The 20,347-nt window shown below is 36.7% G+C and overlaps 1 pseudogene; it reads left to right on the forward strand.

Moving 5' to 3' along the window:
• Positions 1 to 19,404: 19,404 nt before the first annotated feature.
• Positions 19,405 to 19,843, forward strand: LOC101088504 (annotated as a pseudogene).
• The last annotated feature ends 504 nt before the right edge of the window (positions 19,844 to 20,347 follow it).

The following is a 20,347-nucleotide window of genomic DNA, read 5'->3' on the forward strand; positions in this document are numbered from 1 at the left end:
AAAGATGTGACTACCACAAATATAGCTTCTCATCCCCTACACCATGTTTTACTCATTACCTGGCAAAGGTACAAGCCAAAATTCTCGTAAACCTCCTGATTTCCCGTTCATAATTTGGGGAAGTAAACCATGGCTGAGAAACCACATGAAGCTCCATTAAATGAATCTAAATAAATGATATCTCTGCAAATGAATCACCGCTTACCCAAATTCCATGCACTGCAGAGAGACAGGAATGGTCAATAAATACCAGACTCCCAATAACTACAATGCGCAGACTTGATCTCAGGGACAACTCCACCACACTGCATGAAAAGAGGAAAAAATATCCACCATTCCCGGCCACATCTTGAAATGTACAGCCCTCATGTATCTGTAACAACTGCCTTACCATGCAGGATAAATTAGAAAAACTGAGTTGGACCATTCAAACACATGCTGATTTTAGATAGGAGCAAAGAAAAAAAAATTAAGGACTGATGACTGCTTTGAAAGAATGCACAAAAATTTACTTAAATTGTACAACTTTTTCATGGTCACAGTGAGGTTATTTTCTTGGCCACACTTATGAGATTGTCCTTTATTCCCTAAATAAATGTTTGTGGAATTCTTATTGTGTTTCAGGGACTATGCTACATTGTGGGGACATAACAGTCAACAAAATATATTTCCTACTATTATGGGACATATCGAATCCATTGCCTGTTTTTATAAATAAAGTTTTATTAGGACATAATAATTTGATCATATTTTGTCTAAGACTGATTTTCTATGGCTATCCTACAATGACAGTGTCAAGTTGTGACAGAGACTGTATGGCCCACAAAGCCTAAAATATTTACTATCTGTCCCTATACAAAAAAAGTTTGCCAAACCCTGTTATAGAGGGAGAAATGAACAAAAACATAGGCAATTATAATACTGTTTACTAACAGCTATCATGTGGGAATTTTGCAGATCCAAATCAGGATCTAAAGAATCAAGGAAAACTGAGAAGGTAACATTTAAACTGAGAATCTAAAAATGAACAAATAGCTGACCAGTTGATGGATAGAGAAAATATCCCAAGGGAAGACCACATGCAAAGACCAGGAGGCAAAAGAGATAATATCCCATTCAGGGAACTGAAAGTATAGTCTGTCAACTTGTCTGGAACAAGTCAAGTGGGGGGAGTAGGGAGAGAAATGATGGCAGAGAGAATCAGGACCCAGATCACAAATGTTCCTCTATATCAGGCTTAGAACTTTTGAGGTGCTAAATTGTGAGATGAAATAATTCAGCTGTATAAATTTATGATTTGGTGTTTATATAAGATTTATGATAGGGCTCCTTTCTGAGATAGCCACCAGGAAAATAAAAGGAATGAACTTAGAAATTGAGATTCATCAGGAAATGCTAACATTCAAATTAATCCATCCCTTCAACCCCTACCAACCCATGGCTCTGGGAATTAACTGGCCGTGACAGCATGATACAGGCATACCTTGTTGTATTGCACTTCACGGATATTGCACTTTTCATAAATTGAAAGTTTGTGGCAATGCTGTGTTGAGCAAGTCTACTGGCACCATTTTTCCAACAGCATTTGCTTACTTCATGTCTCTGTACCACATTTTGATAATTCTAGCCATATTTCAATTTTTTTTAATTTTATTAGATTTGTTATGGTGAATCTGTGACCAGTAATCTTGGATGTTACTACTGTAACTATTTTAGGGAACCATGAACTGCACCCATATAAGACAGTTAATTTAATAAATGCTGTGTGCATTCTGTCTGCCCCACTGGCTGGCTGTCCCTTGTTTCTCCTCATCAGGCCTCCCTATTCCCTGAAACACAACAATATTGAAATTAGGCCAGTTAGTAACCTTCAATGGCCTCTAAGTGTTCAAGTGAAAGAGTCACACATCTCTCACTTTAAATCAAAAGCTAGATATGATTAAGCTTCATGAGGAAGGCATGTCAAAAGGTGAGATGGGCTGAAATCTAGGCCTCTTGCACCAGTTAGCCAAGTTGGGAGTGAAAAGGAAACATTCCTGAAGGAAATTTCAAGTGCTACTCCAATGAACACAGGAATGATAAGAAAGTGAAACAGCTTTATTGCTGACATGGAGAAAGTTTTAGTGGTCTGGATAGAAGACCAACATGCCCTTAAGCTGAAGCCTCATCCATAGCAAGGCCCTAACTCTCTTCAAGTCTATGAAGGATGGGAGAGGTGATAAAGTTGCAGAAGAAAAGTCTGAAGCTAGCAGAGGTTGGTTCACGAGGTTTAAGGAAAGAAGTCATTTCCATACACACAAGTGCAAGGTGAAGCAGCAAGTGCTGATGTAGAAGCTGCAAAAAGTTATCCAGAAGATCTAGCTAGGATCATTAATAAATGTGGCTATGCTAAACAACAGATTTTCATTGTAGACAAAATTGTCTTATGTCGGAAGAAGATGTCATCTAGGACTTTCATAGCTGGAGAGAAGTCAGTCTTCAAAGCTTCAAGGGTCAGGCTATCTCATAGAAGTTAATGCACCTGGTGATTTTGAGATGAAGCCAATGCTCATTTACCATTCTGAAAATCCTAGAGCCCTTAAGAATTAGGCTAAATCTACTCTGCCTCTGCTCTGTAAATGGAACAACAAAGCCTAGATGACAGTGTATCTGTTTATAACATAATTTTTTTTTAATTTTTTTTTTCAACGTTTATTTATTTTTGGGACAGAGAGAGACAGAGCATGAATGGGGGAGGGGCAGAGAGAGAGGGAGACACAGAATCAGAAACAGGCTCCAGGCTCTGAGCCATCAGCCCAGAGCCCGACGCGGGGCTCAAACTCACGGACTGCGAGATCGTGACCTGGCTGAAGTCGGACGCTTAACCGACTGCGCCACCCAGGCGCCCCTGTTTATAACATAATTTAATGAACAGTTTAAGCCTACTGTTGTGATCCACTGCTCAGAAAAAAAGTTTTTTAAAAGATTCCTTTTAAAATATGACTGCTCCAGGGCGCCTAGGTGGCTCAGTTGAGTGTCTGACTCTTGATTTTGGCTCAGGTCATGATCCCAGGGTTGTGGGATTGAGCCCCATGTTGGGCTCTGTGCTAAGCTTGGAGCCTGCTTAAAATTCTCTCTCACACTCTCTCTGCCCCTCTCCCCCACTCAGGCACTCTCTCTCTCAAAAATTAAAAAAATATATTTAATTTAAAATATGATTGGGGCGCCTGGGTGGCGCAGTCGATTAAGCATCCGACTTCAACCAGGTCACATGGCTCGGGGTCCGTGAGTTCAGGCCCCGCGAGTTCGGGCCCCGCGTCAGGCTCTTGGCTGATGGCTCAGAGCCTGGAGCCTGTTTCCGATTCTGTGTCTCCCTCTCTCTCTGCCCCTCCCCCATTCATGCTCTGTCTCTCTCTGTCCCAAAAATAAATAAACGTTGAAAAAAAAAATAAAATAAAATAAAATATGACTGCTCATTAACAATACACCTGGTCACCCAAGCGCTCTCATGAAGATGTACAATGAGATTAATATCTTTTTCATGCCTGCTAACAGAACATCCATTTTGCAGCCCAAGGATCAAGAAATAACTTTGATTTTCAAGTTTTATTTTTTAAGAAATACAGTTGCTATAGGTAGTGACTCCTCTGATGGATCTTACCTGGGAAAAGTCAGTTGAAAATCTTCTGAAAAGGATTCACCATTCTAGATGGTTATTAGAAACATTTGTGATTCAGGGTTAGAGGCCACAATAGCAACATTAGCAGGCGTTTGAAAAAAGTTGACTCCAACCCTCATGAATGACCTTGAGGATTCAGGACCTCAGTGGAGGAAGTAAATGCAGATGTGGTGGAAATAGCAGGAAACTAGAATTATAAATGGTGTCTGAAGATGTGACTGAATTGCTACACTCTCATGATTAAACTTTCATGGATGATGAGTTGTTTCTCACGGATGAGCAAAGAATGTGGTTTCTCGAGAGGGAGTCTACTTCTAGTGAAGATCCTGTGAAGACTGTTGAAATGACAAGAAAGGATTTAGAATATTACATAAAGTTAGTTGATAAAGCAGTGACAAGATTTGAGAGGATTGACTCCAATTTTAAAAGAAGTTTCATTGTGAGTAAAATGCTATCAACATCATTGTATGCTATGCAAAAATTGTTCATGAAAGGAAGAGTCCATTGGTGCTGTAAATTTCATTGTTACCTCATTTTAAGAAATTACCACAACCACCTCAACATTCAGCAACCACCACCCTGATCAGTCATTCGCTGTCAGATTGAGGCAAAATGTTGGAGGCACCAGTGAAAAGGTTATAAGCTAAAGAACTCAGATGATGGTTAGTATCTTTTAGCAATACAATGTATGTATGTATGTATGTATGTATGTATTTCAGTTTATTTATTTTGAAAGAGAGAGAGAGAGAAAGAGAGAGAGAGAGCACCAGCAGGGGAGGGGCAGAGAGAGACGGAGAGAGAGAGAATCCCAAGGAGGTTCGGTGCCATCAACACAGAACCCAATGAGGGGCTTGAACCCACAAACTGTGAGATCATGACCTGAGCCTAAGAGTTGGATGCTTAACTGATTGTGCCACCCAGGTGACCCACAACAAAGTATTTTTAAATTAAGGTATGTACATTGTTATTTTATACACAATGTTATTTTATACTTAATAGACTACTGTATAGTGGAAACATAACTTTTATATGTACTGGGAAACCAACAAATTCATTTGACTTGATTTATTGCGATAGTCACTATTGAGGTGATCTGGGACCAAACCCACAATATTTCTGAGGTACACTTGTCCTAAAATTTCCTATAACAATTAAGTCAGTGCTTCAGCTCCAGTTTGTGCTGACATTACAGCCAAGGCACATCTGAAAAGACAGTCAGTGATCGTGCTGAAAGGGAAGCCAGCCTTCCCTACCTGAAAACCAAGACAAATGAAGCAACTTAGGTCTGATTTCTGCCTTTCCCATAAAATGTCTATATTAATCAACAATGGTTTTCATCCTCTCTCATCAGCTCTTCCATCTTAGGCATATTTCCTTGTTCTTCTTCTTCTCCTAGAACTTTTAACATAGGTACGCCCCAGCACTCAATCTTTAGACCTATTCTCCAGTGCTAACTCATTTAGTGAATGAATCCAGTCTTACTGTTTTAAACACCACCCATAAGCCAGTGATGCTCAAATGCATATCTTTAACACAGCTTTTCTCCCCAACTTCAGTCTTGGGTATCCTCTTGCCTATTTGATAACCCCACTGGATGTCTAGAAGACTCACACACTCAATATGTCCCTCGCAAACTTCTTCCCCTCAAAACTACTCAGCCTGCAGTCTTTTCCAACTTACTTGACAGTAACTACATAATTTCCACTATTCAGACCAAACATGTGGAAGTCATCCTCGACTCCTCTCTATTTCTCACTTCCTTCATCCAATCTGTCAGGAAATCCTCTTGGTACTGACATCAAAATATATACAAAATTTAATCTTTCTCACCACCTCCACTGTGGCCACTCACTACTATCTCCTACTTGGATTACTGAAATAGCTTCTAAACTTCCCTTTTAAATAAACTAATCTATTCTCAACACAGGAGTCAGAGAGATTCATGACTTAAAATGTAAGTCAAATTTTGTCACTCTTCTGCTCATAACCTTGTATCGATGATTATGCTCTCTCCACACTATCCTCCATCACTTCTCCAATCTCAGTTCCTATTATTCTCCCTCTCACTCACTGCATTGTTGACCTACTGATCTCCTTGTTGTCTCTCAAATATACCAGAAATATACCAGGGATTCTCTTGCCTCAGGATTCTTGCACTGGCTGTTTACTCTACCTGGGATGCTATCCCCCAGATAAGCACAGAGAAAATTACTTTGCCTACTGTAGTAGATTGAATTATTGACCTCAATTCTTCATCCCTCCCTACATCCACACTCGTTTGGTTAAGCTTATTTATTTTGAGAGAGACAGAAACAGCACGAATGGGGAAGTGCAGAGAGAGAGACAGAGAGAGAGAGAGAGAGAGAGAGAGAGAGAGAGAGAGAATCCCAAGAAGGCTCCACACTACCAGCACAGAGCCTGACACGGGGCTTGAACTCATGAAACCATGAGATCATGACCTGAGCCGAAACCAAGAGTTGGACGCTTAACCGACTGAGCCACCCAGATGTCCTCTACATCCACATTCTTGCCTCATCATGAGTACAGTGTATTTCTCTGTCCCTTGACTTTAGACCTGGTCATTTGATTTCCTTTTGCCAATGTATATGGGTAGAAGCAACAGTTTTGAGCCTAGCCCTGAAGAGATTTGCTCTCTTGAATTTTCATCACCATGAAGTCTTCCCTCTACCAGATGGTACTACACATGTTATGCCCCAGAGTAAACATACATGGAACAGAACTGCTTCAGCCAACCTACAGACTATTAAACAAGAATAAATTATTGCTTTTTTAAACCAGAAATTGGTAAACTTTCCTATAATGGGCCAGATAGTAAATATTTGAGGCTTTATGATCCATATAGTCTCTATTGTCTCAACAATACCATTGTAGCTTGAAGACAGCCACAGACAATATGCAAATGAACATGAGACATGCTAGTGTTCCAACAGAACCTACAGAAACAGGCAATGGTGAATTAGGATTTGAACTGGGTCTCTCTGGCTCCAAAGTCCTCTTATTGTCCACTATATCACTATAATATCATTCAATTCCATTAAGGCCAGGTGTCTGGAGAAACCCATGACATTTTGCTTAAGAAATAAAAACAACAATGGTCTATAAATATGGTTGATAAAATACATACCTAACAAATTCAACTGTTACTTCATCACTTTTTTTTTTGACCTGACAATCATGTAGGATTACTCAACTCCTTGTTCCTTTATATCTTAGTATATGATTGCTAATTTTGCCAATTTTTCCTTAATTGAATAAGGTCTCTCTGGCACGCTTCATACTCATGTTCCTGACTCAGTCTATGCTTTCCTTGAAGCTATTAGACCAAGCATCCCTAAGTTAGTCCAATATATGTAAGTTCTAACTGGTATTTGGACTTTCTTGGCCTGCTACTCCACTTGATTATGCATTTGAATTACCTCAGCATGTACTCAGTTATTGCCAGTACTCAAGAGCCCCATTTCTCTCTAACTAACACCCATGTTTTTCTCTGGTACAGCCTTAGAGCATACGTAATGAGCTATCAACCTCTCAATATTTTGAGTATTCACTTTCACAAGTTGAAATGAGAACACTGCCAGTCAGTGTTAGCTACCATCCTTTTTCCTTTTGCAGTAAACTAAAAAACTTTAACCTTCAGCTTACAGAAAACAAAATTTTAGAGTCACATTTCTGTTCCTTGTAGGCATTCAGGGGGACATGACAGGGGCCTGTATATACCACTCAAAAGACTATGCTATAAAGGCAGGTAGACCTGCCTTTAGATACTGGTTTCACCATTAAATAGGTGTGTACATTTGGCCAAGTTGCTCATTATTCTCAGTTTCTTTATCTCCGAACTATTTCAATGAAAATCACTTCATAGGTTTTTTTTCTCCCTGCCTTTTGTATTTCAATCTAGTTTCAGGAAAGTTGATGAGACCTTTATGCCTGTAAGTTGGGGGAGAAAGTAGAAAGATCTTATAAGGATGACTGGTTTTTGTTTCAAAATAATATTTAGGGAAAGGGGTGCATGAGCATAGTTAGAATACCTTGAAGATACATGAAAGCGATTTTTTTGGCATAAAATATAAGGATTCCCATGTGCTAGGGAAGGAGAAATAAGGGAAAATTTTCTGAATTTCAAAACTAAACAGGATATATATCCTGCTTCTGGCAGTACCTCTGAGATTTGGCAAGATCTCAAGATATTACATATGCCTTGTATGTCAGGTTCACAAAAGATTATAATGAGAAAGAAAAATCTAGGCAGCTAGCTAAGGGTCAGATTTTGCCACCTTATAGAGTTTACACTTTGTTTAATAGAGAATGAAAAGTTTTAAGATGAGGTGAGACTTCATTCAAGAGCTATTTTAGGAAGATTAATCGGAGAGAAGTCAGAATTAGAGACAGAAAACTGAAGGAGAGAGAAATTGGTGGCAGAGAGATTAGAGGGAGAGATAGGAATTAGGGTTTATTGTAATATTCAGGGCCTAAGGTGATAAAACCTTAAACTTGTATTGCTTGAACCTCCTAATTCTTGGATTTTAAAGGCTGGGTGAAGAAAGCAGGTTGGCCAAAATTTCAAGATGCTCTTAGCCTTGCCAGACACAATTACAGCCACCTGTGACCTAATCCAGTGTTTGAAACACAAAAGTGCTAGGAATCCCATTTAACCTGGTCTCTGTATGCTAAGAATGTTATGGGATGGACCTTTTGTCTTCTCTTCAGCAATTCACTTAAGACAACCTCAGGTCTGAGAGGTAGGAAATTGGATGCTACTGAAAAGTGCTCCTGAGAGAAGATTGAGTAACTCACTGATTTTAAGGGCTCCCAAATCAGGCTTGCTGCACTCTTAAAGTCAAAGGGAATATGTGTGGTGTTTTCTTTTACACAGCACTCCAGAATCTTCTTACCTATTTTAAAGATCATATTGCCACTAAAATACAAATTGGACTTTCATTGGCATTAAACAACACATATCATTAAGCTTAGACAGATGTCAGTTAGGCTTAGAGAAGCTTTTCATTGTTCTTGGAGCTGTTTTCCCTTCCCAATGAGAAAGTCTGACTTTCCCTGGTTACAGTAAAGCATTAACACACTTACTGACTCTGCCTAAATATTCAGTAACCATTGAATATAGGTATAAATATGAAATGATCAGTTATCCAGTAACTATACAAAGTAGTTCTGGCCTAAAGATTACTTACCTAATTTCTGTTTTTGTCTTGAAATGAAGTCTATAGAGAGGAATATAGTTCAAATATTTTTTTAATGTTTATTTATTTTTGAGAGAGAGAGAGAGAGAGAGAGAGAGAGAGACAGAGTGAGAGCAGGGGAGGGGTAGAGAGAGAGAGGGAGACGCAGAATCTGAAGCAGGCTCCAGGTTCTGAGCTGTCAGCACAGAGTCTGACACGGGACTTGAACTCACGAACCACAAGATCATGACCTGAGTTGAAGTCGGAAGCTTAACCAACTGAGCCATCTAGGTGGCCCAGTATTTTTTTTTTTTAACTTAAGGAATAAAGGAAAAGAGAATCAAATCTTTTGACTCTACAATGTTCCATATAGTTTGCTAGGTCCGTGGAATACATTATTTCATTCAAATCTTATAGCAACCTTATAAGTTAAAAATTGCCACTTCATTTTACAAATGAGAAATCAGATCCTCAGACAAGTAGAATCACATGATGATAATAAAGCACGTAAACATGTACAGATGCTCGGCTTCTACTCCAAGTTTGTCTCTTGAATTTTAGAAAATAAAGTGTATGACTAATTTCCAAAAGTAATAAGAACTACTGATTGGCATCAAAAGTAAAGAAAGGAAGAAAGGCCTTTCTATATGCAAGGCACGTTAATCTGCTACATCATTAATATTCGTCCCATGTTATAGACCTAGAAATTGAACTCTGTGACTCACAAACTTCTGCTGTCTCCCACTGCATAAAATCATGTAATTCTGGAATAAAAATGTACCTTATCTCATCCAGCATCTTCATTGAACAGATGAATGAGTAGAGGCCCATATAACCTATTGTGATTTGTTCAAAGGCAAACAAGTTGTCAGTAATCAAGAGTCCTTGTGTCTGCTTCTGAGGCTATTACTGAAGCACCAAGGCCCACTGTTCCCCTTAAGTATGAGGACTATCACTCAAGGTCTATCCCTGTTGAACTTTCACTAAAGGTACTGTCATCTTCAAGATTTCTCCTCTGCTACTCCAAATGTCTATCTTTCATTATATCTTTCTTCTCAATATTTCTAGAATAATGATCCCTAACTTCAGGTTTTTAATTCTCAGTTTTGTTAAATCTGCTCCTGTTTCACTCTTCTCCATTTCTGTGCATCCGTGTGCCTCCATCCACCTGGTTGCTCATGAAGGAAAATGGAAGCCATTCTTAATAATTCATTCTATTTCGTTGGCTCATCCGATCCATCCCATGACCAATTTTACTGCCCTCATAATATATGCCCCACTTCATTTTGTCTCCACTGACTGCCATTAACCTGATGCAAATTACCATCATCTCTCACCTAGCCATATGCAGTAATCTTCTAACAGATATCCCTCACTGAAAAAACCCATCTCTCCTCACCTTTGTTCTTTTGCAGTCTATTCTCCACACAACCAGAAGTCAGAGAATCTTCTAAAAATACAAATCATATATTTTTTAGATCTCTTTAAAACCCTTCGATGACTTCCAATGCATTTAAGATCAAATTTTAAAACTGTAGCATAGCCCTCAGTTGCCTATGAATTGACCTGAATCTACCTCTTGGTTTTGCCTTGTTCCACTCTCTCCTTCCATCACTAATTCTTCAGACATACTGACAATCTCTCATTTCTTAGACACCTTCAATCAACCCTTCCAGTATTTTACCCATTCAATTGTAATTTCCAAAGAAGCTTTTCCTGTTCTCTCAATCTAAATTAGGTGCTCCTTTTATTTTCAATCATAGAAATCTGTATTTTTCCTTCATTGTACTTATCTCATTTTCTTAATACATGCCTATTTTTGTGGTTAGTTGTTTACTGTTTTTCTCCCTGTCTAAACTGTAAAAGATCATAAAGGCAGGGAACAGGTCTATTTGGTTCTCTGCTAAATCCTCTGCCTTATCAAAGCGTCTTATGCATAGTAGAAGCTCATGAATATTTGGCATAAAGATGAATGCCTAAACATTCAAGAATGACCCAGTCATTTTAAGTTCCCAATGGGATTCTCTCAAAATAAATTTATTTAAATGGGTTTAGTTAATTTTTTTAAAAGTAAAGATTTTTATGCTGCACTTAATAATGGCAGGGAGAGAATGAAAGTATAAAAAATACAAGTACAGGTAGGGATTAACACGTTATATATACCTCAAATATTGGGGAATTAACTTTAAATATGTTTTACTTCCTGGAAAGTATTTAATGAATGACCACTTTGTCTGCCTGTTCCAAATTCAGTTTCTTTTAAAATAATGAGAAGTAAGAAAGATCTGGCCTTAATCAATTTTTCCCCCAATATTACTGTTCTCTGATTAAACTTAGTCCTGGAGATGACAAAATATCCACAAAGTGAAAAAGGATTCCTGGCTTCCATGAACAAGGGCAGATGTAGTAACCTACTCAGAACAAAGGATAAATGTATATACACAATAAGATATGACATCAGACTGGTTTTATATACATGAAACAGAATGTACTGATTCATCAATGGTATCTGCCTAAGAAATACATGACAGTAAAGAAATCAGAAGTTCTGGTCAAGCATTTACTGACTGACAGACCTCATAATTCAGTTTTGTGCTGATGGAGTATCCCTGAAAAAATTGCCTGACAAAGTGTTTCTGCAAGTTTTCTGTCAATGAACCACTAATACTGAGCACAGTAACTAGGAAACCATGAAATTCAGGTAATTCAAGAAAAATCATATATATATATATATATATATGATATTTTATATATATACATACACATATGCATATATTTATATGTCAATGCTGTCAATGCTATTGAAAACGAAAGAATTGTCCTTAGCATCTTGAATTGCACACATATTTTTCATGTAATTTTCTCTGTATAGACGTAGCCACTGTAACATATATTGTTTTATATAAATTCTACAAAGAATACAACTAAATCAACACTTAGAGCTAATTTCACTATAATTTTGACATCTTGTTAAGTAATATACTAGCTCTCAATCAACTCTCCTACCTAACTCCCTCAAATCTTTTGTGGAATGAGGCAGAGTAGAAGTATTTAAATAAATAAAATAACCCACTGACTTTATCTTGCTTTATGAATGTTATAAATGGGGTCTCCACTAAAATGCATAAATCATTCTCCCTTGTGAGTCCCAACTAGGCTTCTGTTTACCAGATGGAAGTAAAAAGTGACAGGGCATGCAACATGTGCTCCAAATCCTCCTGTCAAGACTTTCAAAAAATGATGTCTCTAAACATCCCACCATAGTCCAGATGTGTTGGGCCTATCCTTAAAAAGTAAAATAAAATAAAATAAAATAAAACAGTTATAGGTACAGGCAGAAATCTGTTCCAGCTTCTTCCTGAAGAATGCTTGGAACTTTTTTTGGGGGGGAACTTCTTAATGATAGTTAAAATAAAAGGCCATATAGAGCATAGCTAGAGGACTTGTGCTTGAAAATGGCAGGTTATTTTACGCTTCAATCACTGTGCTCTGGAAAATAGGTCAAAGAAAAAGCCAATTCATGAGGTTACTTGGAAACTTCCTGGCCAGCAAAGGGCAAGATCAAGAAAACCAGATTTCCCTTTACATTAATTATTAACAAAGTACTTTCATATACCTTCTGCTATGGTCCAAATGTATGCTTTCTCTCAAAATTAGTATGTTAGAAATCTAATCTCAAAGTGACGGTATTAGGAGGTGGAGCCTATGGGAGGCTCTAAGTATATGAATGGGATTGAGTGCTCTTATAATAAAAGAGGGCCAAAGAGTTCCCTAGCCCCTTGTCTGAATACAGGATACAATGAGAAGTCTGTGCCTGGAAGAGGGCTCTCACCTGACCATGATGGAAGTCTGGTCTTGGACTTTGGCCTTCAGAACTATGAGAAGTAAATTCTTGTTGTTAATAAGCCACTTAGTCTGTGCCATTTTAATATAGCAACCCCAACAGACTAAGATACCTTCTTTAATCTAATTCTTACTGCAACTCCATGATATAGGTATTACTGCTCCACTTTGCAGATGAGGAGAATAAGACCCTGAAAACTTACATGCCTTGCCCAATTCCATCACTACTAACTGAGTCACCTTTGCATACAGTTCTTCATACACCAAATTTAGTGCCTTTCCCCACAATATTACCAGCAAGTTCTATCCACCAAGCTTAAACTCCTGAGGGATGTTTGACTCCTGCCTTTGTTCACAAATGTAACTAAGATTACATTTCTTAGTTCAGAACAAATTCAAGCATCTCTATTAAAACTATATGGCAATGTGAGTGTGAGTGGTGGACAGCATGGTGCATGATAACTAATTGAACTGTCCTCTGTAGCATCTCCAGGCCTGAGACACTCTGCCAGAATGGGAATATGGCCTTGAATGAATGAATGAATGAATGCTATCGCCTGAGCCCTTTCAGGCGGATGTGATTTTAATTACATTTTTTTTTTAATTCTCTTTTGTTCTTTGACTCTCACAGCCCTGTTCTCTTTTTGTTCTTTTCTTTATTAAAATCTAATCTGTTGTCTTAAGAGACAGCTAAGACAAAATTAAGCAAAACCCCACATTTTAGCTAATAGCGACCCACATTATTTTATTTTATTCTAATGTCACATTCTTTATTTCAATCTCCACTTTATGAGTCAGATACAGCCTCATATCTTTCACAAAACCTTTCCCCATAACTCTGATCTTCCAAGGATTAAGGAGAAAAAGCCCATCTCTGCCTGAAGAGTGTAAACCTTGGTATCAATTGAGCATAACACTGTTGCACAAGAGAAAATATTCTTTCCTCATGACATCTTCTTACATATTTTTGCAGTATATACCATTATGGTTACACTATTATTATGGAATTTTTCCAAAGCTTAAAATAAAGCAAAAAGGAGACCACATATTCTTTCAATGTCATACTACAGGATTGTCTAGCAGGTCCCCCAAGGATTATTTGGCTACCTAAGGGGGTGTAGCATTGTTGGACTGCTGGTCAAAGGGCCAAATTCTAAAGTCCATGTTACTTTGCAGATTTTTTTTATACTATAACTGGAAGTTTGTGCCTCTTAATCCTCTTCACCTATTTCATTCAACCCTCCATGGCAACCACCAGTTTTTTCTTTGTATTTCTGTTTCTGTTTGTTTTGTTTTGTTTCTTAGATTCCACATATAAGTGAAATAATAAGGTATTTGTCTTTCTCTGTCTGACTTATTTCACTTAGCAGAATACCCTCTAGGTTCACCCATGTTGCCATAAATGGCAAGATTTAATTCTTTTTTATGGCTGAGTAATATTCCATTACATATCTTCCTCATCCATTCATCTATCAATGGATACTTAAGTTTTTTTCATATCTTGGCTTTTGTAAATAATACTACAATAAACATAGGGATGCACATATCTTTTTAAATTAATGTTTTTATATTCTTTGTGTAAATATACCCAGCATTGGAATTATTGGGTTATATGGTAGTTCTATTTTTAATTTTTTAGGAACTTCCATACTGTTTTCCACAATGGTTGCACCAATATACATTCTTGTTTTCTCTGAGATAGTGACAAAAAGTAGAAGAGGAGTGAATATCCATGAGCAAGGTGTTCTTTGTTACTATGAGTTTATATAACATGAACTATTCATTCAAAAATTCACTCAATAAATATTTATTTATTGAGCACCTATAAAGTGTCAAGTCCTTTGTTGACTGGGGGAGGGTAAGCAATCAGTGGTAAAAAGATAAATCAGGCACAGATTCTATTCTCAAGGAAGTTATACTCCTGAATAAAAATCACTTTAGAACATCTCCTACCCTATATGCTTTGATGCCATCTCATTATGCCCTTTATCCCTGGTTAGCTTAGTCACCACAAGAAACTCATGACTCCTAACTCATGCTGTATTCCTTAGAACTTTAACCCTTTCATCTTTGTTAAGTTTTATTTCTCTCCTTATTTCTTACCTTTAGTCTGTTCTGGAGAGACTCGTTGTCTTAGCAGATGCCGAAACCTACAAAGCAATAGTAATTAAGAATTGCAGTACAATTCAAGTTAGAAAAAAATAGAAAAAATGATCAATAAAAAGCTCAGAAGCAAATCCACACACATATGAAAATAGATATATTACATAGGTACCTTTGTAGATACATCATTAATATAGTTATTAATACTATTTATTTATTAATATTATATTATTAATTATATTTCCTTGTCTTTTCCTTCTAGGTACATGAAAGGATTGCAGTTTCCCCTTCTCTTTGATGGTAGGTTTGAATTTGTGACTTACATTGGTCAAAAAAATGTGAGAACAAGTATGTTACTTCCTTGAAAAGGCTTCAAACACCAGTCACTAATTTGTGTTTCTCTTCCTCTTTCAAAGTAATTCTAGAAGCATATATCAGAACAGAGCTTCCATCAACATTGGCAACAGGGAGTGACTATGATGAGCAGGGTCCAAGTTGACTTGTCTCACACATATAGCATGAGCTGAGAAATAGACTATTACTATGTTATGTCATAGGCATTTTTGGATTATTTGTTACTACAGCATAACTGAGTTTATGTAATTGATGCAATAGGGACAGGATGGATTATTTAATAAATTATTCTTGGTCAAGTGAGTATTCATTTAGAAAAAAATGAAATGGGTTCTTTACCTGCAACATATATAAAAAACAATTCCATATCAATAAAAAATTAAAAGTTTTAAAACTTAACAAAAATATAAGGTGACATATTTATGACATCAGACTTGGAATTATATCTTAAACCAAACACAAAAAGTCTTAGCCATAAAAGAAACATTGGAAAATTTGACATTAAAATTCATGTTGTAGATACAACACCAAAATATTGATGCATTAAAAGAACAAAATAATAAATTGGGTTTTCTCAAAGTTAAAAACTTCTACTTCATGAAAGAGAATACAGACAAGCCATAGACTGGGAGAAAATATTTGCAAATCATCCACTTGATAAAGGACTTGTATCTATAGCATATTTATAAATAACTCTCAAGATTCAATTATGAGAAAACAACATATACTGGGGTTGTATTATTTACATTAGCCAAGATATGGAAGCAACCTAAGGGTCTATGATGTGACATATATTAATTAATTAAATATATATATAAATATATAATTATAATATATATAAATATATTATATATTATAAAAAAGATGGATATATATGTATATATGTGTATTTATATATATATATATATATAATAGAACATTACTCAGTTGTGTAAGAATGAGATCTTGCCATTTATGACAACATGGCTGGACCAAGAGGGTATTATGCTAAGTGAAATAAGTCAGACAGAGAAAGCCAGATACCATATGATTTCAGTTATATGTGGAATCTAAGAAAACAAAACAAATGAACAACAACAAAAAAGCAGAAATAGATCCATAAATACAGAAAATAAACTGGTGGTTTCCAGAGAGGAGGGGCATAAGAGATGGAAAAAATGGGTGAAGGGGAATGGGAGGTACAGGCTTCCAGTTATGAAGTGAATGAATAAGTCACAGGGATGAAAGGCACAACATAGAGAATATAATCAATGGTATTGTAACCACGTTATACAGTGACAGACGGTAACTACAATTGTGGTGAACACAGTCCTACATAGGGAGCTGTTGAATCACTATGTTGTACACCTGAAACTAATGTAACATTGTGTGTCAACTATACATCAGTAAATAAATACAATAAACTAAGGAAATAACACAATTAAATTTTTTAAATGGGCAAAGATTTGAATAGACACTTTACCAAAGAAGATATCTGGATTGCAAAAATAGACATGAAAAGGTGCTCAGCATCATCAGTTATTATTATTAGCAGTTATTATTTGTTATCACAAGTTAAAAACAAATTTAGATGTCATTATATACCTGTTACAAAAGATAAAATAAAAAATTCAATCATACTAAGTGTTGGCAAGAATATGGAAACAACTGGAACTCTCATACACTGCTGATGGGAATGTAAAATGGTGGAATCACTTTGACAGTTTATCAGTCTTCTAAAGTTAAACACATCTACCATGTGATTCAGTCATTCCATTATTAAGTATCTGCCCAAGACTAACGAAAGCATATGTCCACAGAAAGACCTGTATTTGAATGTTAATAGCAGCTTTATTTGTAAGTGGTAAACTCTGGAAACAATACAAATGCATAAATATGCAAATAAATACACAAACTGTTATACTGATGTAGAATACTATTCAGTAATAAAAAGAAAAGTTATCAATATGTACAATGCGGATGAATCTCAAATAATTATGCTGAGTGAAAGAACCTAGAATTCCACCCCCTAAGGCAGAGTATGAGTATGTACTTTTTATTCCATTTACATAAAATTCTACAAAATGCAAACTAATACATAATGCCAGAGAATAGATCTGTGTCTGCCTGGAAGTGGAAGGAGGTGCAGGAAAGGATAGGAGGGAGAATTGCAAAGTTATAGGAGGAAACATTTGGGGGTATGAATTATCTTAGTTGTGGTAATTTTTCACAGGAATACATAAGTCAAATTGTATCAAATTGTATACATTAAGTATGGATTATTTTCTTTATGTCAATTATACCTCCAAACAGGTTTTTTAAAGTTAAATTTATCCAAAGAAATCAAATAAACTTGTTCACATGTTCTTTACTAGTGATATCTAGTTCCCCCTCTGTCTGCAGAGCCACATGTGACCTTCCTGCTCCCTGGTACATGCTACTTCTGATTGCTCATCCCTTCTGGACACCATCCTCCTAATCAATTGCTACAGGCTATTTACTGATGGGGAGTCTCAATCCTTAAAGGAGTGAACAGTGAAGCCCAAGGTCCTCATCAGCACTCTCCCGGGTAACAGCCTCAAGAGGTAAACCTCAGGTCAAACACACACTATGCAATAGTTAGCTCACAGTAAGTCTGACTAGATGCTCCTGGAGATTTCAGGCTTCATGAGCAACTGAAATCAGAAGGTTCTGAAGATCTAAAATAGAATGCCATTGGTGGCATAGTATGAGGTATGCCTCTGCCAAGGCACTCCTGAGTTGGCAGAAGAGAAACACCTGTAAACCAAAAGAATGCATACATTTTGGTGTCCATATGATTAGGCAAAACTATGGACAAAGTGAAACAGATCATAAATCTCAAAAAGTTGTAAAATACTGGCCCCAGATATTAAAGCCAATGTTGCTAAAGCCAAGACAAAGAAGTTTAGGTCAATCTTGAAAATAGTGGGTGACTCTTTGGTTCTGCCCTCAGGAGTAGTGGCCCCTACTTACACTGTTTCCTGTCCCTACCTCTACTATATGTTATTAACAGACTTGAAAAGGATGTCAGAAGAAAGATCTGCTTGAGCTCTGTGGAAAATTTCATTTGGAGAGGAAAGGAAACAAAACTGACCTTCAAAGTGATGGTGGGTGAAGGGGTAAAGCAACCTTTCTTTAAGAAAAAGTTGAGAATTAACTATAACACATGTTAGGAAGTTGTTGTCATGCTATAACTGGTGAGGAAAATAAAGTATCTAGTTCCATCGCTTCCACCTAAAAAATAAAGAAAAAAGTACAAGCAGCAATACAAGAGAGAAGATATACTTAACAGCTATGATCAGCAAAGGATTAAGGATTAGTATATATTTAAAATAGAATCTTTCAACAATAAAAGACACAAAACTCAACAGATAAATGGTCAAAATACATAAACATGCATCTCATAAGAGAGGAAACATAAATGGCAAATTAGTATGTGATAAAAAGTTTAATCACATTAGTAATCTTGGAAACCAAATTAAAACAACAATACAATGCCATTTTATACCTACTAGATTGGCAAAACAAAACAAATAAAAGCAAAAACAAAAACAAACAAATGAGAAGTCTGATAATAGCATATAGGCACAGATAGGAAACAACAGGAACTTTTCCACATTACTAGCTATAGTGTATTGACTCAATCACTGTGAAAAATGATTTGGAATTTTCTCAAGTTCAACATGGGCAATTTCACTCCTAAATGCATACCCTGGAGAACCCCTTGCACTTATGTGCCAGAAAATTTACATAAAAATATCCATAGCAGGATTGATTACAATAGGAAAAAAAAAGCCCACAAAACAACCCAGCAGGAGAAGAGAATGATATATTCCTACAATGGAATAGTATATAACAGTGAAATAAATGAACTATATCCTCAACAACATAGATTCACTTTAGAAATCTAATTTTAGATTTTAGAACTAGTGAGTCAAAGAAGACTTAGTATGACATCACCTTTATACCTGAAAAGTCATGCAAAACTAAAAAATAAGTAGGAAAGGGACAAGAGCAGGGAAGAACAAAGTTTGATTCTATAGCATGGTAGTGTTTGTGGTTCTTAAGCAGGGTAGGGTATTTATGGATGCTCATTTTTAGCATTTTAGTACAAGTAAAATGCAAAAATTAGATAAGAGGAAATATCAAAAATAGCAATAGCTAAGAATTTTCCATAATATAAAACAAATTCTTCAGATTAAAAACTGCACTCTCCAGAGACAGGAATAGAAGGCCAGCAAGCTGATCATAATGGCAGGTGAGGAAATTAACAAAGACTACTCAGTAGAAATTCAGGAGTATTTATCAGGAGTATTTATCAACAATTGAGAATTCCATTGGTGCTGTGGATGAGATGCTGAAGACCATAATGTCTGTTTCTAGAAATGAGTTGTTGCTAAAGTTGGACCCTCTTGAATAAGCAAAAGTGGATTTAGTTTCTGCTTACACATTAAATTCATTGTTTTGGGTTTATTTGGCAACTCAGCAAGTTAATCTTAAGGAATATCCAGTAAAGCAGGAATTGGAAAGAATCAGAGTACACATGAATAGAATTAAGGAAACAACACACAAGAAAAAGGCTGGCAAGCTGGGTAGAGGTGCAGCTTCAAGATTTGTGAAAAATATCCTTTGGGAACCAAAACCTAAAAATGCATCCAAAGTTGCCAATAAAGGAAAAAATAAAAACTAAAAACAAATGCATTCCCCCAAAGTAATGCATTTATAAAAGTAAAAATAAGAAAGTAAATACACGCATATTATGAAATTTGTGATTTCTTAGAAGATTCCAGACAGAAAAGACAAATTTTCTAAAAGACACCTCTTCAGGGGCACTTGGGTGGCTCAGTCAGTTAGGCATTGGACTCTTGATTTTGGCTCAGGTCATGATCTCACCATTGGTGAGATCAAGCCCCATGTCAGGCCTGTCCTTGGGAATCTGTCTCTCTTTCTCTGCCCCTCCCCTGCTGGCATGCACATGCGCTCTCTCTCTCTCTCTAAAAAAAATAAATAACCTTAAAAAAAATCCTTGTGAAGGAGATGGTCATTTAAAAAGACACTCTTCAGACAGAGAACGAAAGATGTGGGGTGCCTGGCTGGCTTAATCAGTAGAGCATGAGACTCTTGATCTCAGGGGTGTGAGTTCAAGCCCTGTGTTGGGCATGGGGACTACTTAAAAATAAAAAATAAAGGGGCG

The sequence above is a fragment of the Felis catus genome, chromosome C1, assembly GCF_018350175.1.
Source record: "Felis catus isolate Fca126 chromosome C1, F.catus_Fca126_mat1.0, whole genome shotgun sequence".
Taxonomy (NCBI): domain Eukaryota; kingdom Metazoa; phylum Chordata; class Mammalia; order Carnivora; family Felidae; genus Felis; species Felis catus.